At 44.0% G+C, this 22,458-nt stretch overlaps 2 long non-coding RNA genes across 2 annotated transcripts in view; one reads left to right on the top strand and one right to left on the bottom strand.

Moving 5' to 3' along the window:
• Positions 1 to 4,268: 4,268 nt before the first annotated feature.
• Positions 4,269 to 16,521, bottom strand: LOC138751374 (uncharacterized). Its single transcript, XR_011349878.1, has 2 exons — positions 16,276 to 16,521; positions 4,269 to 4,501 (listed from the first exon to the last, which is right to left on the bottom strand). It is a non-coding gene; the product is annotated as an uncharacterized lncRNA (long non-coding RNA).
• A 135-nt stretch (positions 16,522 to 16,656) lies between these two features.
• Positions 16,657 to 22,458, top strand: part of LOC138751373 (uncharacterized) — a 38,859-nt gene continuing 33,057 nt past the window's right edge. The window contains exon 1 of the long non-coding RNA XR_011349877.1: positions 16,657 to 16,782. This is a non-coding gene — a long non-coding RNA (uncharacterized lncRNA). The remainder of the gene's footprint in view (positions 16,783 to 22,458) is intronic.

The following is a 22,458-nucleotide window of genomic DNA, read 5'->3' as shown; positions in this document are numbered from 1 at the left end:
TAGAACCATTAAGTGTCTGACGAATGCCATATCCCAGGTAGTAGAATTGAAGCTTTTCTAGTGCAATGATAGTTAACAGCCTTAAGGTGTCCAGTAATGTTATGGCACTAAAACTGCACTTTCAAATGTTCTTTTTTAAGAAAGGTAATAGGGATAATCTTGAGAATTTTACATCAGTGGTGGTCACACTATTGGAGATGATTCTTAGAGACAGGATTGACATGAATCTGGAGAAGTATAGTCTTCCTCAGAATAGTCAGCATGGCTTTGTGCGGGAATGGGGGGGTGGTCATGCATCATGAGTCTAACTGATTTTTTCAAGACTCTGATAAATCATTTTGATGAAGAATGTGGTACATGTGCATTTTAGTGAGGTGTTTGACAAGAAAGACTAATCCAGAAAGTCATGAGGCCTGGATCCATTGAAATTTGGCTGCGTTGATTTGGAATTGGCTTGTCCATAAAAGGCAGAGGATGGTAGCAAATGGAATGCATTCTGCCTGAATGTTGGTGACCTGTGGAGCCCCTGCTTCTAGTGATTTTTTAAATATAATTGACTTGATGAGGAAGTAGAGGGATAGGTCAGTGAATTTTCAGATGATAAAAGTTGGAGGCATTGTGGATAGTGTAGTAGGTTGTTGTGAGTTAGTGAATGGTGTAAACAGGATGCAGCGTTAGGCAGAGAAATGGCAGATGGATTTCAATCTGGGAAAGTGTGAAGTGATAGACTTTGGAAGATGAACGATGGCAGAGTGCATGGATACTGGCAGGATTCTTAGCAGTGTGGAGGAACAGAGGGAGAGATTTTGGGGGGGCAAGCTCATACATCCCTCAAAGATACCATGCAAGTTGATAGGGTAGTTAAGAAGACATATGGTGTGCTGGGGATTGAATTTGAGATGTGAAATAATGGGGATAGATTTTGAGTCATAAAGTAATGTTGCAACTCTATAAAACTCATGTTAGACCATACATAGAGCATTGTGTTCAGTTCTGGTTTCCTCTTTATGTGACAAGTGTGGAAGCTTTAGAGAGGGTACAGACAACATCAACCAAGATGGTGCCAGGATTAGAGATTATGTCTCATGAAGATAGGTTGAATGAGTTAGGGCTTTTCTTTTTAGAGTGATAGAGGATGAGAGATGACTAAATAGAGGGGTATAAGGTTATGAGAGACATAGACATAGATAGAGGCTCAGTCAGCACCCTTTTCACAGGATGGCAATGGTGGATATCTGTTTAAAGTGGGTGGAAGAAAGTTTAGTGGCGATATCAGAGTATCTGGGATGCATTGCCATGGGTGGTGGAGGAGCCTGGGATAATAGGAACATTTAAAAGACTCTTAGATAAACACATGGATGTAAGAAAAGGGTGTGTGGGGGGGGGGGGGGGGGCGTTATAGGCTATGAAAGGGAGAAAGGTTAGATTGATGGTAGAGTAGGTTCATGTAGGTCAGAACAACTTCATGGGCCAAAAGATCTGCACTATACTGTGCTGTTCTATATCCTATGTCAATCTTATTGTAAATCAAAGGTGCAAAATGATCTGTCTTTACAATTCAGAAATAAATCTTTAAAGATAGTTCCTCCATGAAATTTAGTTAATGCTACACTTTGACTATGTACATAGTAAAATTTGGCTGTTGGGAAATTTGCGCAAAGTTTTGTAAAGGGCTCCAAATCTGAGGCCAAATCCTTCATCAGGACAATTTCAATCATTTAAGTAGCTAACAGTTTTTTCTCGTGGAACCAAAGTTGAAGTAACTCTGATTTCCTAGATTTCTCCACAACTGAATGAGAGAGAGGGATAAATTTCTGGCTCTATGCAAAGAACACAAAACAATTCAATGATTCAATAGAAAAAGGTCATTCAGCTCTTCGATATATTTATTTCACATTTGTGAACATTTAATGGTCAGGCGTATGAATGAGGACATCTGGGTCTGTGTGCAGACCAGTGACCCCTTGGCGTTTACCTCTGTTTCACCCACATAGACAGTCCAAGGGACTCAAACTTTCCTTAACTATCTCATTACAAGGAACACCTACCTCCTGCTTCTTGGATCACTGTCTATGATGCAGTTTAGACCTATGGACTCAGCAGAATGGAAAGTAAAGGGTACCAAGAGGCTTCCTCAGCAGGCTCTGAAGGAGGTAGGCTGTTGCTACAATACTTTTGGTAACTGTTTATCTGTAGTGGAGACTGGTGAGGATGTTAGGTTTTTTAATGAAGGAACAATCAGGGAAACAATAGGGAAGATCAGTTCAGGCAAGTATAGAGAGGATGGATATGGGGAGGGATAACAAGGAAAACAATAGATCAGGGATGATGATCAGTCAAAGGGGAATGTGTCTGAGACAGAATATTTAAAATGATGCAGTTTCATTTTCCTGGGATAGATTTCTGTTTCACAGCCAATAGGAGTTTATGCTGAGGGGAGATATATTCAGCAGGATTGGTTAATAATAAGCAAGTGCAAGTCATCAACCTATTTCAACAGTGTTCTATTGTAGCTCACAGTCCTATACCAGGTACACTTATGCCAACATATGCTGCTGCCAATTAGAATGGTAGCTGTGCCATGTTTACCCAGACATCAGCCACTTGACATAATTGATTTTCAAAACTAATCACAGCATTTGTATAAAGCCCGATTAAAGTTGCAATGGAAGAAATCTCCATCTTCATTGTGCATTTGTTCAGGGATGTATATTTGTTTCATATTAATACCAAGCCATATACGTAGGGAACATAGAGGCCATATTGAGGCAGATGAAACAAAGGGTTGGATTATTAAGAATTCATATTAAATCTTGATAGACATATCAAAACTCCAAGCCAAGAACAATAGAGAATTACAATAAGATGAAACAATAGATGAATACACTATAAATGGAAGTGAAAAATACTCAGTGGCTGTCAGGAAGCCAAAAGGTATGAAGGGACCAGGCATGATAAGCATGAAAATAAAGGTTATGGCCACCTTGGTTATTCCCAAGGGAGCCAGCAGGTTTTCAATCTAAGTTGAAATAATAGGGTGGGGTGTGGAGGGATGGGGGATGGGAACAATAACCCCAGGCTGATGGGTCAGGGGCAGTTCATTGTGCAGACAGTGGGATAGGGTTTGGGCTGGTTAGAACAAACAGAATCTTGGACAGGGCATGGGACCTGGGCCAGGGAAAAGGTGGGTCACAAGGGTATGGCATTCAGAGAGGAAGGGGTTAGAACCCTGACATGACATTTATTCTGAGCTCCCAGTCACGTGCCATCAATGTTTGTCTGCTATTTGCACTGGGAACTGTTTGATCCAAAGCCTTTCCCAGTTCTCCAAAAGGACAGAGTGATGTAGCTTGGTTTACATTTACTGAGGAAATTACATCAAGTATGCAAATACCACACAGTGGGAAGCTTAGTGACACATAAGGACCTGTATGAATGAGTCCATCCTTAGTTGTGTGACATTGAAATAAATAGCAATGTGATCAAACTGGGCAGAAGTGGCCTCTCTTCAGGTATTAGGTCATTTCTAATTTGGCTGGACTATTTTGATTTGAATTATATATTCTAAGCATTATTTTAGCTGATATGTATTGTTCGCACTTGTAAAACTGTGAGCAATACTTAGATACTGCTCTGTCAAATTCTCTTTTGTTTCAAACCAGCTTTGGATCCAATGCAACAATTTGTTTAGGATTCCTGCCAGGTAATATTTTTGTTGAAGGCTGTTTGAAAGCCTAGGAAAGCTTGTTTCAGAGATGGTCAGCCTTGAGTTTATTGGAGGCATCCTCAAATAAGTTATTCTATACTGTACACATATACAAGGATCTATTATTGCATTGTTGACTGAGCTTTTTTTTAAAACTAGATGTGTTGTGTGCTTTAGGCCTGTTTGAACCTTGCTGATGTTTACTGGTTCTTCTGTGTTGTTAGCCAGCATCTGACCATGTTGTCATGGTGATTGCATCACCCGTGGCCTATATAATTTAATTATACAGTGAAAAGTATTTAAAATGCCAGTGAAAATGTAAATTAATGATTTTAGTTGTAGAGATTTAACCCTACTGATTTTCTCTTTTGCAAATTAAGGAATGTCCAATTTATATTTCTGTGCCCAATGATGTTTTGCAATGATTTATCACTAATTCTCATTAATTTAATGTTAGGTTCCAGCAGGGAGATAGTTACTATTCAAAAGTGAAGTGAGATGAGATTTCAACAGAGACAAAAACATTACTTTAGTCAGTTATTGGGGAATATATTGCATTAACTCTAATGTAATTTTCCTTTTAATGGTATTTCGTTAAGATGCAGGTAGAAGAAGATGATGCTCAATTCAGAGACACATTTGATTGTATGTAAAATGTATCTATCAGAATGAGTAACAAAGTGGTAGCCACTGCCATATCCATCACAAATTGGCTTTGCTTTGGATTGTAGTACTGTGTTGTTTTGGAGAGGATAGCTCATTCTCGAAAAGGGAAAAGCTGCAGATGCTGAAAGCCTGAAATAAAGACAAAAAGGTTAGTTAATATCTGCAGTGAACAAAGCAGAATAAATATTTCAGTCATTTATCTCACTCATTAATTCAGTTTCTCACTCCACAGGTAGTCCCTGACCTGCTGACTATATCTGACTTTTTCTGGTTTTATTTCTGCTCATTCTGGCCTGACGTACTTACCAACTAACAACGGCTGGACTTCCTTCTGGCTTCCTTGAGAAGCTCTGTTTCCAAGAGGAATTTTGAATCTAAGCCTATAATAGTGGAAAGGTCTCCTGCAACTAATGCCTGTGTGGACGGCTGCCTTGGATGTCTGAAAAATGGCTAGAATAATACTGGGTTTGATTTATTTCAGGTTTCTTTAGTGTGCTAAATCTACCCCTAAAACTAGCCCACCTTTTTTTTCTTGTAAAATAAACACAACAAAATCCAACATAAGCTACAAGGTGCCATTATCACAGGTATCCCTGGAAATAAATCTCTAAACTCCCTTTTCATGGTTTTAGAATTTCAAGAGGTCAGTGATGAGTGGAGTTCCACAGAGATCTGTTCTGGGACCCGTAGTCTTTGTGATTTTTATACATGACCTGGACCAAATGTAGAAGGATGGATCAGTAAGTTTGTGGATGATACGAAGATTGGATAGGTTGTGGATAGTGTGAAGGTTGTTATGAGTTACAAAAGGATATAAACAAGATGCAGAGTTGGGCAGAAAAGTGGCAAATGGAGTTCAATTCAGATAAGTGTGAAGTGATGCATTTTGGAAGGTCAAACTTGAAAGCAGAGTACAGGGTTAATGGTAGGATATTTAACAGTGTGAAAGAACAGAGGGACTTTGGGGCCTAATTCCAAGATCTCTCAAGGTTGCTGCCAGATTCATAGGATAGTTAAGAAGGCCTGTGGTATGCTGGGCACCTCATTACAAGAAGGATGTTGAAGCTATAGAGAAAGTGCAGAGGATATTTACTAGGATGTTGGTCTGGATTAGAAAATACATCTTATAAGGCAATGTTACAGAGCTAGGGCTCTTTCTTTGGAGCAAAAAATGATGAGATGGGACTTAATAGTTTATGAGAGGCGTGAATAAGATAAACAGCCAGCACCTTTTTCCCAGGACAGAGGACGTCTCTTCAAAGTAAAGGGAGGAAAGTATTTTACACAGAGAGCCTGGAATGCACTGCCAGGGGTGGTGGTGGAGAGTGGAACAAGAGGCATTTAAGGGGCTCTTAGATGGGCACGTGGATGAAAGGAAAATAGAGGGTTATGAGGTAGGGATGGCTTAGATTTTTTTGATAGGTATGTGTAGGTCAATATATCATGGGCCAAAGGGCCCGTACTGTGCTGTAATGTTCTGTGTTGTAAGACAAAGCTCTGTCATGTATGTGGCTGCACTATTCAAAAAGGTAATGTTTCGACTAAGACTGAGCATCATGTCGACAATAATATTTCAACTGCTCCTTATGTAATCTACCTGATTCTCCTTCAGATGCCAGTGGTGATGGTAATCAAAGCAAGTACGTAATAAGTAGCCAGTAGAAATCCCTAAGATTATGCTCCAATCAAATTTGAAAATGATCCTCTAGTGCCAATTCCCGGCTGTGCAATGTGTTTAAATACAGGAAATGAGATGTGTCCCATTGGAAAACTGTAAATGGCTCGTTAATTTAGCTCCATGAATAGGCAATGGTTCAGTTGTTTCGTTATAATGCAAAGGCTTTAAGTTGGCATGAAATATCTGTGTATTCCTTTGCATGACTGCTCCCTCAGGTTATTCTCTGAAATGCAGCAATTACTGAAACTAATAATGTAGCATCATTGAAAGTAATTGTAGATATTTGCAAATATTTAATGTAGCAATAGTAGTTGCTTGTTTCTTGATATGCCTCCTGTGGTAGTGGCCGTTTATGATGATGTTGGCGGACTTCAATGGATGAGAGATCAGAAGCCCGAGATGATCGGTTTGGTTTATTACTTTCTGCTGTTTTCTGAATTCCTTGGCCTGGTTGCAACAAGCTAATATGTCAGTGAAATACCAAATAATGAAGCTTGAAATATAATCTAGATAGGCAACTGATGACCCAACAGGTAAATTTGCTATATCTTTAGAAATTGAATGCTCTGATTCTCATCCTTTCAACACTTAATTCCAATTTTGTAATCTAACTAACTCACATACATTCCCACAAATGTAAACATTTAAATTAACAGACAGAGCTGCAAACTTTGAAGGTATTGCAATGTTCTGCTGGGCTGTGAAAGAGAGTTGTAGGTGAATGGGGGTTTCCTCATGTAATGTTAAGTGTATCGTAACTGACAACTTCAGGCTGAAGGCCCTTTTCCACCTCTTAGCCTAGCCAACAACCTCATCCCTCTCGTGCCAATTTACAGCTGTGCCCATAACTCTCTCAGATACAGGACATAAAAAGAACATTAATTATTTTTCAATATGTGGAAATTATGCCTATACTGCTCGACAGCTTTTGGTTAAAATGTGCTGCAAATAATATTAGGCAAGAGATGGCAGTAAATAAAAATAAAATCAGAATAGATCAAGTAGAATTGTGGAGAGAGAGAAATGTTTCAGGCTGATGACCTTTCATCAGAACAGGGAAACTAACTCAGTATTTTAGTTGCAGAAAGTGGGAAGGCCAGGGAGAAGGGGCTATGTCTGTGATAAGGTGGAGACCACGGTTGCTCTGGTGATACAGTTGCTTTTGGTGCCGCTTTGAGAGGGAACTGATCTGTCTGGAGGTGCTTAAGCAGAGGCAGATGAACGAAGGCAGTAGAGAGAGAGATCAAATAAATAACCTGGGTCAGTGAGATTCAGAACAAACCAGTTATTTCAAATTTATTTCAGATCTCGAGCACCTGAATTTCTTCTTATTCTGATATGAATGGTGCCAGGATATGGTCCTACCCTTGTTTTCTGATATCCGTTGGCTGATCAAATGGAGTATTTGTGTATCTTGGGGCATTCCTGTTTCATACTCCATTTCCCCTTCGTGATACCTTTGTTTCCCTTGCTAAATTCACCCTGCATTAATTCTTCCTGCTGATCACGTGGATCATGCACTTCAGCTGTCAGAGCGCACATGCTGGAGAAACAACCTCTCACCACCGATGTCACTGCCTGGGGCCCATGGCAAACAGTCTGTATACCTTTTTTTTTGAGTCTTCAAAAGCTCTAGCACATTTTATCTTCATTGTAAATCTCAGTCTTCAATATTTTTCTTCAGAATATCATTGTTTGCTTCCTCTCTAATTGACTGAATTAGAGGAAAGGTCAATATTTTTATCAGTTTAATTTTATAAATATATTAGTACCCCAGCTAGTAGCATAAAAGTTCTTTTATATTCTGGATGATTATTATCTGAAGATGAAAAGCTAGGCCCACATAGCAGAAGAAGCACTGTGTTTAGACAAATCCAGTACCTATTTTGAGGGTAACAATTGGGAACGTTAGCTCTGTTTCTTTTTCCACACTTGTGGCCTGACTTGTTATGTAATTCCTGTATTTTCTATTTTTATTTTATGTATTTTGAGGGTTTGGTATAAAAGTTGTTGAAACTTGGGCTGAAGTAACTTTAAAATATTGTTGTTTAGATACTGTCTTCATGATCCAAATGTTACCCAATTTCCAGTGACAGATTATCAATATATTGCCCTTAATGTAGTAATAAACAAAAGACCAGAGGAGTGTTAACAAAGTTTAGTTTGGAAAGATTTCAGAGCAGATGACCATAAGTATGATCAAGAATGCCTTTAGGGAGACAAAGAGAGAGGTGGAAGGGAAGTTTGCAGTGCAAGGCCACATTAACCATGAAGGGCAGTAGAGATTTATTACCAGGCCAAAGCCATGATGGATTTTTTAAAAAGAGCTGTAATTAAATGTTATACCTGTTTACATCAACAAGCACAGAGATGATGAGTGAATTGGGTTGGGCGGAAATTGGGTCATTGTTAACATGACCATCTCGACCAGGATTTGAATGATAGGAGGCCAGTTGCTAGCCTGTTGGGATAATCAAATCCAGAAATAACAGAGGTATGATAACAGCAGCAGTGAGCTGAGTAGCCAGAGAATACCACTTCTGATAAGGAAGAGAAAAAATGGCTTTACATTTCACCATGGTTACTTGGAGGAATTTTCTACCCATCTGCTGCTGATGTTGGACCAGAGTGAAAAAAGTTAGAGACATTGGTGGGATCAGGAAAGAGAGTGATGAGATATTGTTGCATATATGCACTCATTTTGTGCATATAAGCAATAGGTTTCAAGAGGGTCTATAAAAGGCAGCATTAGGCAAATCATTAATAAAAGAAAAGGCAATGCCTGCAATCTGGTCCTCCATGTTATTTCTATCTGAGCCTTGTTCAGAGGGCAAAATTTGCAACAGGTTGTGAAATTTATTTGATTTATTGTCCATCAAAATGATTGGGAGGTCAGAGGATGAACTGATGCACAAAGTAAAGAATGCATTGTGGCGACACCACTAGGCAGACAAACCTGCCCCGCTTGTAATCCACGTGGCAGGGCAGACGGCCAAAATGGCGCCTTCAGGGGTTTCCCCTTGTTCTCAGCACAGGGCTCAGAAGCCTGCGCTGGGGGACCATGTGACACCCGAGTGACGTCAGCGCCGCCCCCCCAGCGCGGTTCTCAGCCAGGTCCGGGCTGGGAGTATAAGTCCAGCCCTCCAGACTGCAATAAATCAGTTCTGCTCACCGAACTCAACCCATCTAGTTGTGTGTTCTTTCAGAAACAGTGTAGCTGCCATTACTATTGGTGACCCAAACTGCTTCAAACATCTTTGAACCCATCATGAATGAGCCTAGGATCAGCACTATGGCTGTCAAGCTGCCTGAATTCTAGGTTCAGCTGCAGGAGACCTGGTTCGGCCACACGGATGCTCAGTTTCACCTCCGCTAGATTTCATCCAACACGACGAAATTTTACCATGTGGTTCCCACCCTGGACCAGGCCACTGCCAAACACGTGCTGCACCTCGTTCAGCACCCACCCACCGAAGACAAATACGAGTGCTCACCGGATCCCTTGGACTATCCAGGTCCCAACGTGCTGCTCGGATGCTGCATCTCAACACCCTGGGGGACAGGTCCCTGTGATAGTACAGATCTATCACCAATGTATATAGTGTATATAGTTACTGTATCTAGACTGTGCTTACAGCGATTGGCTGAGAGCTAAGCCACGCCTATTGTCTGGGCCTTAAAGGGTTGTGTCCCTAGCCAGGTCGGATCACTCCGGACTGGTCGGCCACCTGTGAAGAGCTCCTGACTTTTGCTAATAAAAGCCTTTGTTTGGATCAACAAGTCTTTGATTCTTTCGATGAGCTCTACAATAGCGTTGGCCCTGGGGGTATCTGTGTCGGCGGATCATTCCGGACTGGTCGGCCACCTGTGAAGAGCTCCTGTCTTTTGCTAATAAAAGCCTTTGTTTGGATCAACAAGTCTTTGATTCTTTCGATGAGCTCTACAATAGCGTCGGCCCCGGGGGTGGCTGTGGTGGCGGCAGCAGCGGTAGCCACAGTCAGGACCAAGGCCGGGTCGAGTGTTCCGGACGGGGGCGAGAGGCGGGCCAACACCATGGTTGCGAGGGTGGGCTGCCCCTTCCGGGTTCGGCGTCTCCGTGACCTCAGGCGTTGCCGTGCAGGGGAGCCCTCGCTCTCATTGGACGAGAGCTCTGGGGAAGAAGAGTTTGAATGGGATAGTGGCGGTTGGGCTTCACACGAGGCACTGTGTTTGCCGGCGGCCATTTTAGACCTACAGACTGCAGCAAAGTGGCCTTTTTTAAGGCACTTCTGGCACCTGGCTTTTCTTGCTGGGCACTGGGACCTGCTATGCTTGTCCCTCCCGCAGAAATAACATTTTGGGTTCGCAGGGGGCAGTGTAGCAGCAGCCGACAGGCCGTCAGGGGTAGGGTAGAAAGGCACTCTACTCACATCAGAATGAGGGGTCCAGTCCCTAGAGAACTTGGTGGACTTTAAGGCTGCATCCTCCATTGTGATCGCAATCCAGGCCACATCCTCTAGTTTTTCTACCCCTTGCTCGAGCAAGCGCAGCCTCACTTTGTTCAATCGGAGCCCGGCCACATAGGCATCCCGGACGAGATCGTTTGTGATCTCGGCAGCAGTTTTGTCCACACAGTTACAGTCCTTGCCCAACACCTTTAATACTTGTAAATATGCCCTGCTGGACTCGCCGGGCTGTTGCTTCCTTGATGCAAGCACGAGCCGGGCATGAACTCTGTTCATGGTTGATCGTACAGTTCTTTCAGTACCTTTATGGCTGCGGTGTAAGTGGTCTCATCCTGGATGTTCTCATAGACTCTCAAGGACACCATAGACAGCAATGCTGTTAGACGCTGGTTATCCTCCTCCACCTCAATGAATCTCAGGAAGTTTTCAAAGTTCAGCAGCCAGAACTTAAAGGCTTTGAAGGCTGTAGCTGACTGTGGGTCGATATTAAATTTTTCTGGCCGAGTTAAACGCTCCATCCCTTTCAAAAAAAATTATTTTTGCTAATAAAATTGTAGAGCTCGTCGAAAGAATCAAAGACTTGTTGATCCAAACCAAGGCTTTTATTAGCAAAAGACAGGAGCTCTTTACAGGTGGCCGACCAGTCCGGAATGATCCGACCTGGCTCGGGACACAACCCTTTAAGGCCCAGACAATAGGCGTGGCTTAGCTCTCAGCTAATCGCTGTAAGCACAGTCTAGATACAGTAACTATATACACTATATACATTGGTGATAGATCTGTACTATCACAGTCCCCAAAGGAGCTGATGGACAAGATGATCTGCCCGAGGACTTCCGGCCGTTACTGGCCAAAGAGAGCTTTACCAACCCGAGGAAGGTCACTCAGAAGTCCCAAGAGTTATGGCTTGAGCGATTCCCGGAGGGCTTGGCTGTCTAGCAGGTCACGATGCATGGGAATGACCACATCAAGCCCACCCCTAGCGCTGCAGTAGAGCATTTGGCCCCTGTAGGGGCCACCAAGAGCATAACCAGGGGCACGGCATCTGCTCTAGGCCTCTTCTTCTACCACCAGAGCTAGGGAGCCAAGGCTTGGAAGTGTCATCAGCCCTGCTCGTTCCAGGGAATCGAGCAGGCCGGCCACTGTTAATGGGTGCAGCAGTTGGCCAAGGACACAGCCTCCTCTACCTGTGGGACTCAGTCAGCGGCCGGCGGTTCCTCGTTGACACTGGGGACCAGATCAGTGTCATCCCGGCCACGGCCATCAAGTCCGGGAACCGACCTCGAGGACCTCCTCGACAACAACAGAGATCCGAACGTATGGAGACAAGACAGTCCACTTCCAGATCGGCCAATGAAAGTTCTCGTGGAGGTTCACTGTCTCATCCCTTCCGACTGCCATCCTGGGTGCTGACTTCCTCCTCGCCCATGGGCTTCTGGTGGACATTCGGGGTAGGCGCCTGGTGGATGCCTGTACTTTCCAGGCCATTCACCTCGATGCCTCCCATACAGAGCAGCCGCAGATGGCCACGATCAGCACGCTCAGAGACGAGTTCCAACGAATCTTGGACAAGTTTCTGACCCTCCTCAAGCCACAGTTCTCCGCTGCCTCGCCACGCCATGGGCTGTTCCACCACATCCCCACACAGGGCCCACTGGTTCACGCTAAGGCACGCCAGGTCCTGCCTGACAAGCTCCAAGTGGCGAAGGAGGAGTTTTCACATCTGTTGGAACTGAGGATAATTCGGTGGTCTGACAGCCCATGGGCCTCACAGCTCCACCTGGTCCCGAAAGTCTCCGACAGCTAGCATTCCTGCGGAGACTGTCGATGGCTCAACGAGGCGACAGTTCCTGACCGTTACCCCATCCCTCACTGTGGTGAATGTCTGCTAAGCTGCCGGTCTTCCCCCTCTGACGAGCCTTGCTGTACTAACATTGGCTGTCATTACTGTTAAGGACACTCCCCTTGGGTATAACTCTGTCTGTATCTATTGTCTTTCATTATTGTACCATGAGTTTCTGCCAATAAAAGCCATGATTATTGTTTGACCACATCGTCTTTGTCTACTTCATCAACTGGCACTTCACTCACATCCAGGACTTTACAGCCAAGCTGCATGGTGCGAGGGTTTTCTCCAAGGTTGACCTGGTGCGCGGGTATCACCAAATCCCGGTGCACCCTGAGGACATACCCAAGACGGCCATCATCACCCCCTTCGGCTTGTTCGAATTCCTTCACATGCCGTTCAGGCTCAAGAACGCCGCTCAGACCTTCCAGCGCCTCATGGACTCAATGGGCAGGAACCTGGATTTTGTCTTCATTTAATTAAACGACATCCTCGTTGCCAGCAGGGATCGGGTGCAACACAAGGCCCACCTGCACACCCTCTTCTCCCGGCTGGCCGACTTCGGCCTCACCATCAACCCAGCCAAGTGCCAGTTTGGGAAAGAGTCCATGGAGTTCATGGGCCATACCATCATGGCTGAGGGAACCACGCCTGCTGCTACGAAAGTCACCGCTATCAAGGAGTTCCCACACGGACAATCTCAAGGGGCTGCAGGAGTTCGTGGGTATGGTCAACTTCTACAACTGATTCATCCCGGGAGCCACACGCATCATGTAGCCGCTATTCGCCCTCATCGCAGCCAAGCACAAAACGCTCACCTGGACCCCAGAGGCCTGCAGTGCATTCGAGGACACCAAGGACACCCTCGCGAAGACTACCATGCTCGCCCACCCGCACACCGACCTGCATATGGCGCTCTCTGTCGATGCCTCTGCCACAGCCGTTGGCGCCGTCCTGGAGCAGCAGGTAAACGGACAATGGAAACTGCTGGCATTCTTTAGCCGGCTTCTCCGCCCACCAGAGTGCAAGTTAGCGCTTTTGACTGTGAGTTGCTGGGCATGTACCTGGCAGTGCAACATTTCCGCTATTTTTTGGGGGGGAGGACTTTTACCATCTTCACTGACCACAAACCCCTTACCCAGGCACTTGCGATGGCGAAGGGCCCCTGGTCAACCTGTCAACAGTGTCACCTCTCCTTCGTGTCAGAGTTTACCACCGACGTTCGGCACAAGGTGGGGAAGGACAACGTGATTGCCAATGCACTCTCGCGACCGACCATCTGCGCTCTGATGCCCGGCCTCGACTTTGACCAGCTCGCCTGGGATCAGAAGTCCGATGAGGAGACGTGAGCCTTCAGGACTGCCATCACAGGCCTGCGGTTCTGAGACCTGGACCAGGCCTGTGGAAGCATCTTCCTGTGCGATGTCTCCATGGGCACCCCGCGGCCAGTGGTTCCCCCAGCAGTGGCACAGGCAAGTCTTCCATCACATCCACGAACTTTTGCACCCGTCCATCAGGTCCATGGTCCAGATGGTGGCAGAGCGATTCGTCTGGCACGGACTGCGGAAGCAGATCGTGGGGTGTGCCAGAACATGCACCCATTGCCAAATGTCCAAGGTACACAGGCACCCGTGCAAGAGTTCGAGCACGTCCGGGAACGGTTCAGCCACATTCATGTGGACATAGTCGGGCCCTTACCCATTTCCTGGGGCAACCATTACCTGTTCACGGCGGTGGACCGCACCACTCGTTGGCCTGAGGCAATCCCAATGCCGGATGCCTCCATGAACTCCTGCTCCCGAGCGCTGTTGCACGATTAGGTCACCCGGTTCGGCATTCCGAATTACCTCACCAGCAATCGGGGTCCCCAGTTCACCTCTGCACTCTGTGCACAGTTTGCCAACAGGCGAGCTACACCACACCACGGCCTATCACCCGCAGGCCAATGGGCTGGTCGAGCGTCTGCACCGCCACCTTAAGTCGGCACTTATGGCCCACCTCACCAGTCCCAACTGGGTGGACGAACTGCCTTGGTTGCTCCTGGGCATCCGCTCCATGCCCAAGGAGGATCTGCAGGCTTCATCAGCTGAGCTGGTCTACAGCACACCGCTGGCACTTCCTGGTGAGTTCATCAACACGCCTCACAACTCCCAGCAGTCACCGCATGAGCTGCTTCCCCACCTCCGGGCTCGTTTGAACTCCTTCGCACCCCCACCACCACCCAGACAATGGCCATCTCATGTTCCCAGTGAGCTGCTTTCTGCAGAGTACGTTTTTATTCAGCGGGGCCCGCCCACGGCACCTCTGCAGAGACCTTACGAGGGGCTGTACAAGGTTGTCCAGCGTTCAGGGTCTACGTTCACGCTGGACATCAGCGGCAGGTGGGAACTGTTTACTGTGGACAGGTTGAAGCCAGCATACCTCGACCCCACCGAATCAATGATTGTGGCCCAGACCAAGAAGCGAGGCCGCCCAGCTAAAAAGGACATTGGCACCGGTTCTGGGGGGGGGGGGGGTGGGGGCACTCTGTGGCGGCACACCACTAGGCAGGCAAACTTACCCCACTTGTAATTTACGCGGCAGGGCAGCCGGCCAAAATGGCGCCATCGGGGGTTTCCCCTTCTTCTCAGCACAGGGCTCAGAAGCCCGCGCTGGGGGATCAGGTGACAACAGCGTCCCCCAGTGCGGTTCTCAGCCAGGTCCGGACTGGGAGTACAAGTCCAGCCCAGCAGCCTGCAATAAATCAGTTCTGCTCACTGAGCTCAACCCGTCTGGTTGTGTGTTCTTTCAGTGGCAGTGTAGCTGCCACTACACCATATAATCTTTTTAAAAATTACTCTGAGTTCCAAAAAAGCTTGAAGAATGGTATGAATCAAGCAAGGCCTTCACTGCCACCACACCTCCTCTCAAAGCACCTGACCATACCCATGGGATGGCATGGTTGGCGTAGCGCAACACCTTTCCAGTGCCAGTGATCGGGACCAGACCATGGTTCAAATCCCACGCTCTCTTTAAGGAGTTGATACATTCTTCTTGTGTCTGCATGGGTTTTCTCAGGGGGACGCATGTTTCCTCCCACCCTTCAAAAACGTACTGGGAAGAGTAGGTTAACGGGGTGAAAATTGGGTGGCATGGATTCATAGGGCCGAATTGGCCTGTTACAGGGCTGTACTTTTATTTTTTTTTAAATGTTACTTCTTCATTCTCTCAAATTTTCTGTAAATCAGATTGCTGAATTAGTACTAATCAGCATCAAACTTTGTTTTCTCTGACAAAGTGTATTTTCGATGAAAATGCAGTGATGCTTTATATGGGTATACTTGACAGCATATTTCCATGTTGATTTGGTGCTCTGGATAGGGAGGGACAGGACATGGCTTGGAGCACTTGTCACATTGATAGAAATTGTTTGCAGATGGTCCATGCGGCACAAGAAGATGTCAAATTGAGGTAATTATAATCAGTTCTTTCTGACCATATTGGTATCCACACACATTGAAGGGATTTCCCAATGACTTTTGAAGGAATAGTCTGATCTCATTGTTAATTAAAATGTGAGGTTTAATTAACAATGAATCTCATTAATAATATGCCATTCCACATATCTCAAAGTGTTTCACTTAAAATGAACAGCTTTGACATGAGGAGATTGGTAGCCCTTTTGAACACACCAAGATCCCACAGAAAACTGCGAGATTCATGACCAATCAGTTTGTGGTTTTTAATTGTTTCTTTTTCATGGTGACAGGAATATGAAGCATAAGGACCAACAAGTTCCCTGCTGCAGACAAAAAAATGGCATCATTCTGTTGTTTTATTATCAACTTTCCTTTATGCTACCAAGGAAAGTTCCAATGAGATCCAAGGGACAAAATGATTCAGGCTGAAGCAATTCCTGTTGGTGGAGAGGTTCCCTCCCAGACTGCATCCTCACCTGCCCCTTAGATGCTCCTCAGCAAATGGCAGCTAATCCTGTCTGGGTAGAAATGGGTAAGCAGTTTCTTTGACTTGGTAAGGCAGGGAAGAATCATAGCACCAGACTTCCACTGCAAACTCATGCATCAGAGGAGCACAGAGAAGTGGCAAACCCAGACATGCTCTGATTCTTCCACTCTAGGCCGCATTCTAGCTGAATGATAAAAACAGTGGCATTGAGCAACGTACTTATGACCTTAACACTTAGAACATTTAGTATTTTTATTATGATGGAATTCAAACCTGAAAAGTGCTTTGTAAACAAAAAACCTGTGTAACTTGAACCTGTGCTTCTGATTTGCTAGTGAACCAGTGACTTATTGTTTGCACATAATGGGGACATGTATTGTCATGGCTACTGTTTGAATGGCCGCTTCTGTGAATCTGCTTACTAAGCCAATGTGTCGGGGTTTCTCTGGCAGCCCAATGATGAACAGTGTGGTTTGATGCTGAGCCACAACTAAAGGTAAGATGCTAAATTAGTTAATCCCACTAAGCAATGCAAGGCAATCCCAATAATCCCACAATTGGAGAAATATGACTAAATTAGAAAAGATCACTTGGCAATCATCCATTCCAACCAATGAAGTGTCCATTGAAGGGTGTAAATTTAAATTTTAAAATAGACATACAACGTGGTAGCAGGCTCTTTTGGCCCACGAACTCATGCTGCCCAATTATATTCAAACAACCCACAACTCCCGGATATTTTGAAGGGTGGGAGGAAACCAAAGCCCCTCAGGAAAACCCACTCAGACAGGGAAGAACTGTTTAAATCAGACTTCAATAGTTAAAATCAAAAATGCTTGGGGACAAGATTTAAATTTGACTATAACAGATGTGGATTGGGACACGAAAGTTGGTTAATAGTTCTTCTGTGATTAGTAAGGGGTTGCTTAAGGTGGTATGTGGGTGGAAAGAAAAAGTTTGAAAACCACTGTTTTAATCATACCTAATTGACTTGTTATGTGCACGGTTTCATATATCCAAAGGAAATCGGCCAATGACAATTTTATCAAGCAAAATATTTCAGTAACAATTGGGTCTAGAGCAGTGATTCTCAATGTTCCCTTCTTACTCATGTACCACCTTAAGCAATCCCTTACTAATCACACAGCACTGATGGCACAGGGAATACTTAAAGTGGAATGTGAGTGGAAAGAAAAAAGTTAGGAACGACTGGCCTAAGGGTAAATTGTCTTGGTTTTATTCTGATAGGACTCCCTGGTGTGACAGGTGTAAGAACAGAGAAGCATAATTAATTCATATGTTCTGGACTTGCTCTAGTCTAGAAAAAGACTGGAGAGAGGTTTTGCATACTTTATCAAAAATTTTCAAGTTAGATTTAACACTGAATCCTTTGATGGCCCTCTTTGGTATAACAGGAGGGAATGAATCTTCTTTATCTCTGGTTCAGAGTCGCACCATTTCTTTTGTGCCTCTTTTAATGAGGCATGTGATTTTACTTAAAGGGAAAGATCCTGCCCCACCTGCTTGTGATCAGTAGTTGCAGGATATCATGCCCTGTTTGAATATGGAAAAGATTTGTTATTCAATTAATAATTCAGAGATAGTATTCCAATTGTTATGGGTGTCATTTATGACTCACTATCTTATTTTATAATTTTACTCCAATTTAATTAAATTGTCTGACTTGTGTCTTTTCCACACTTCTTATATATTTTTTTCCTTTATTTTTCTTTTAATACTAGTCATATATAGAATCTGGCAATGCAGCTAGGTAAAGGGTTTGAGTTTTTCTCCTCTACTATTTTCTTATTTCCTTTTTTTAATATTATTAGAGTTTTTTTTCTAAAATAAGCTATATACTATTTAGAATATGAATTATGGATATGATTTACAATTTATGTATGTTAATGATATACAGAATATTTTATTTAGTTTGTGTAACTGTCCATATCATCTTATTGAATTGTTCTCTTTTGTTCTTTATTAAAATCAATAAAAATATTTTTAAAAGACTTAAGAGGACATGCAAACTCCTTACAAACAGTCCAGGATTCGAACCCTCAACCACAACTGGCTTTGATAGTCCTAAGCACAAACAGCAGTAGACAATAACTTCCATGAAAATTGGCAACATCAATGAAATTCTAAAAACCAAGAGAAAGAGATAGATATCAGCACATAACATTTAACAAAAATCAGGCAATTGATTTCAAGAGCATTTACACAAATTCTGGAAAATCAGTCAGCAGTTGCCTTGCAAGATCCTCAGATTCACCCCTGACTTCTAGACAGTGCTAGGCCTATTTCACACCTTCACTTCTGCATGCCAAGGATTACTGGAGCTATATTTGGCTCCAGGCAACTTGTGATGAAGGCAGCTGGTGGTGGAATTGAATATCACCCACGGCTGCTAAAAATATATCACCTCAGACAGGGTTTGGCAACCATTACATCGCAAGTCACAAGAATGGAGGACCATGACCAGCAGACATCCTGTCGTGTGGCCCCCTCCATATATGGGAAGACAAAGCGAATGTGCTCGTGCTCTGCTCGCGTGTGACCACTTGTTTATGCTGAGTGTTGAAGGTTTGCTGCTCTCCCAATAAGAAAGGGGACATTCTGAACATGATCCTGCCCCCCCGCTTTGAGTTTGTACTTAAGAGGAATAGCAGGCAGGGGCTCATTTGGCAGTGAACACTGGTTGTTCCAGATATATTTACAAGTGGAAACTTTTGTACATACTTCATGTGTCTGTAACTAAGCGAAGCAATGCCTGCAACGAAGGTTGAACAAATAGAGTAATATTTGCATAGTAAGGGAAACAAGCTGATTTGGAAGAAAGGTTTTAACAATTTTGACAAGTTTAGATTTTATCCATACATATGATTATTAAAATTATTTAACCCTTTAAGGAACTTATTATGCCTTTTGAGAAAATTCTTCAGGGACGAACAGCAAACATTTTAAAAAACCCTCTTTAATTGATTGACAATCAAGTTCATTTTCAGTGGTTCCAGCTGATCTCTGGCACTCTGGTATTCTAGATCCATGTTGGTCTGTGATGTGGTGTGCAGAATTTGAGATAAACTGGAAATCCAAGAGATACAGGGACAAGCAGCAGGGGGATGCTTGATGAGCATTCTGCATCTCTGCACCCAGCCACTGCTTGATGACCCAGCTCAAGGATGGTGAAAGTCTCTTCACAAAAGTAACTCTGCCATACAAGCCAGATTGAATTACAAAATATTTACCATAAGCACCAAATTACTTGAAATGCATAATTGAATTCTAAAAATTCTCCAGTGCAGTGTGACCTTTAAAAAAATAATAGTCAAAAGGTCCATGCAATGGCTGTTTACCTCCTTCTCAGTGTTATTGATTGATGCATCTCATCCAGTTTATCCCTTTCTTCTGAAGAACCCAGTTGATAAGAGGAAACAGCCTCTGGAAGCACATATCAGAGTTCCAGGGTACAAGAACACACACTAGTCACACGTCAGTAAGTGCTGAAAAACCTGCCAAACATTTTCAATGGTGGATCTCCTCTGTTTTACCAAGGATTTACTATCTTTTGTTGTTGTGTGTTCTGATGATGTCTGATGTTAAAGAGCTGATTGCAGGGGAGTGGGGGTGGGGGGGGGGGGTGGGGGTTGGTGTGATATCAGGCAGCATTCATACAAGTATGTCTGGGCTCTGTCACAGTCTTTAAGGAGACTGTTACACTGACATATGAAGTGTACTCCTTTCCATTGATATTGGTCACTTAGAAGGCAGTGGATGCGATGGTAAATACCCAATGGAATAATGTAGTCTGAAAAGTACATAGAACACAGAACAATATAGCACTGGAACAAGCTGTCTGACCCACAATGTCTGCACCAAACATAATGTCAGATTTAAGTGACTATCTTCTGCTGGCACATGATACAAATCCTTCCATTCCATTCTGTATGTCCACCCAGAAACACAACTGTTGTATCTGCTTCCTCCGCTATTCTGGCAGCCTGTTTCAGGTACCCACCAATCTGTCTTGCCTCAGACATTTGCTTTAAACTGCCCCTCTCCCCATCACTAACTATACCCAATTGACTCATTATGTGCATGGTTTCATAACTCCAAAGGAAATGGGCCAATGACAATTTATCTCAAGTAACAATTGGGTCTAGAGCAGTGATTCTCAACCTTCCCTTCCCACTCCCATACCACCTGAAGCAATCCTTTACTAATCACAAAGGATTTATGGCATAGGGATTACTTAAAGTGGTAATGAGAGTGGAAGGAAAAAGGTTGAGAACCATTGGTCTAGGGTTTGACATTCTACGCTGGAGAAATGATTCTCACTATCTATGCTAGCTACGCCTCTCATAATTTTATAAAGTACTTTCGGGTCTCTCCTCAGCCTCTGAAACTCTATAGAAATCAACTGCGCATCCAAGATGATATAGCCCACAATTTCCACCACCCGACACATCTACCCCCCCCTGCTTTCTGTAGAGATGTCTCTCTCCATCACTTCGTCATCCACTCATTCCTTCCCACCAGTTACCTCCTCCCTGGTACCTACTCCTACGACCATAATAAGTGCTACACTTGCACTTACACCTCCTCCCTCACCACCATTCAGGACCCCAAACAATCGTTCCAAGTGAAGCAATATTTCACGTGAATTTGTATTTACTGCATCCAGTGCTCCTGATGTGGCCTCCTCTACATCAGAGAAACCTGAGGCAGATTGGGATGATCACCTCATTGAGCACCTATGTTCTATCTGCTTCAACAGCAAGGAGTTCCCAGTGGACAGCCATTAACTTGTCTGCCCTTGACCATGTAGTGCCAAGTTGAGGCAACACTTTAATTGGAGGACCAACAACTTGCATTCAGTTGTGGCCATCTCTAACATGATGGCATCAATATTGATTTGTCCAATTTCCAGTAACCTTGCCCCAGGTCCATCACTGTCACTCATTTCTCTGACTCCCTTCCATCAATTCCCCAGCTCCCTTCCTTTGTCTCTTCTATCAAAGAACTTCTTTCTCAGTCCTCTGCCCCCTCTCCCTATCACCTGTTGCCTGTGCCCCCACTTCCCCCACCACTTTCTTACTTGGGTGTCTGCCTAATTTTCGACATACCTGAAGAAGGGCTCAGGCCCAAAATATCAACTGCCTATTGCTTTCCATGGGGTTTGGATGACCTGTAGAGTTTTACCAGCACTTTTATGTACTGCACTAGACACCAGCATTTACAGACTGTGTTTACCTCCAGGGTTGTCCAACTTCTCCTTTTCTAATTCAAACAACATCCTAATTAATCTGCTCTGTTCACTTTCCAAAGCCTACATATCCTTGCTGTAATGTGATGATCTGAATTGCCAAAATTATGAGAGGCATGGATAAGGTAAAAATGTTCAAGTGCAGCTTCACTCAAGTTTTATATTGTTGCAACATGACTTCCTTACTCATATTCAATGCCCTGACCAATGGAGTCAAGCAAACTCTTTGCCTCTGTACCATCCTATCTACTTGCATCACCAGATTTGCTTTGCTAACTTTCTTGAATTGGGTTTTCAGATAATTGTTAGAGATCCAGCACGTTATTATGTCACCTCAAGGCATTCTCTTACTGCTGGTCCCTGGAGCCATGTGGCTTCTGAATCTGCATCAAATTATGTTCTTAGGGTTGCTTCACTCATCTTCAACTATGTAGAAACTCAAGGAGAGAATATGTCAGTAGTAATACCCAATGCCTTGATCTGGAAAGGGCTCCATTCCTGATATCTTCTGCACTAGAACATCTTCTGTCTGCTGAATGCTTTACTCCTGCCCTAATGTATCCTGAATATCACTGCAGTTTGCAACTTTGCAAGTGTGCAAGTTGTGTCCTTTTTAAAAAAAACAAACTGTTGGAATTTCCAGCTGAAGAAATTGAAGAATTGCTTAAGTGAGACAAAAGGTGAATGAATTTTCAAATCTTCACCCCAAAGGGGACCTTATACACTGGTGGTGCATTTCAGAAAGCCATGCAGATGTAAGAATGAGGACGGATTGTTATTTCATATGTTTTGGTCTTGTTCGACCCTTGCCAAGAATTGGGAAGAGGTTTTTCTTACTTTATCAATAATTATTAATGTCAACCTAGCACTAGACCCTTTGGTGGCCTTGTTTAGGATGGTTGA

This window comes from Narcine bancroftii, chromosome 1 (assembly GCF_036971445.1).
Source record: "Narcine bancroftii isolate sNarBan1 chromosome 1, sNarBan1.hap1, whole genome shotgun sequence".
In the NCBI taxonomy this organism is placed as follows: Eukaryota; Metazoa; Chordata; class Chondrichthyes; order Torpediniformes; family Narcinidae; genus Narcine; species Narcine bancroftii.
The sequence above is the reverse complement of the archived record's forward strand: the minus strand, read 5'-3'. Positions and strand labels throughout refer to the sequence as shown.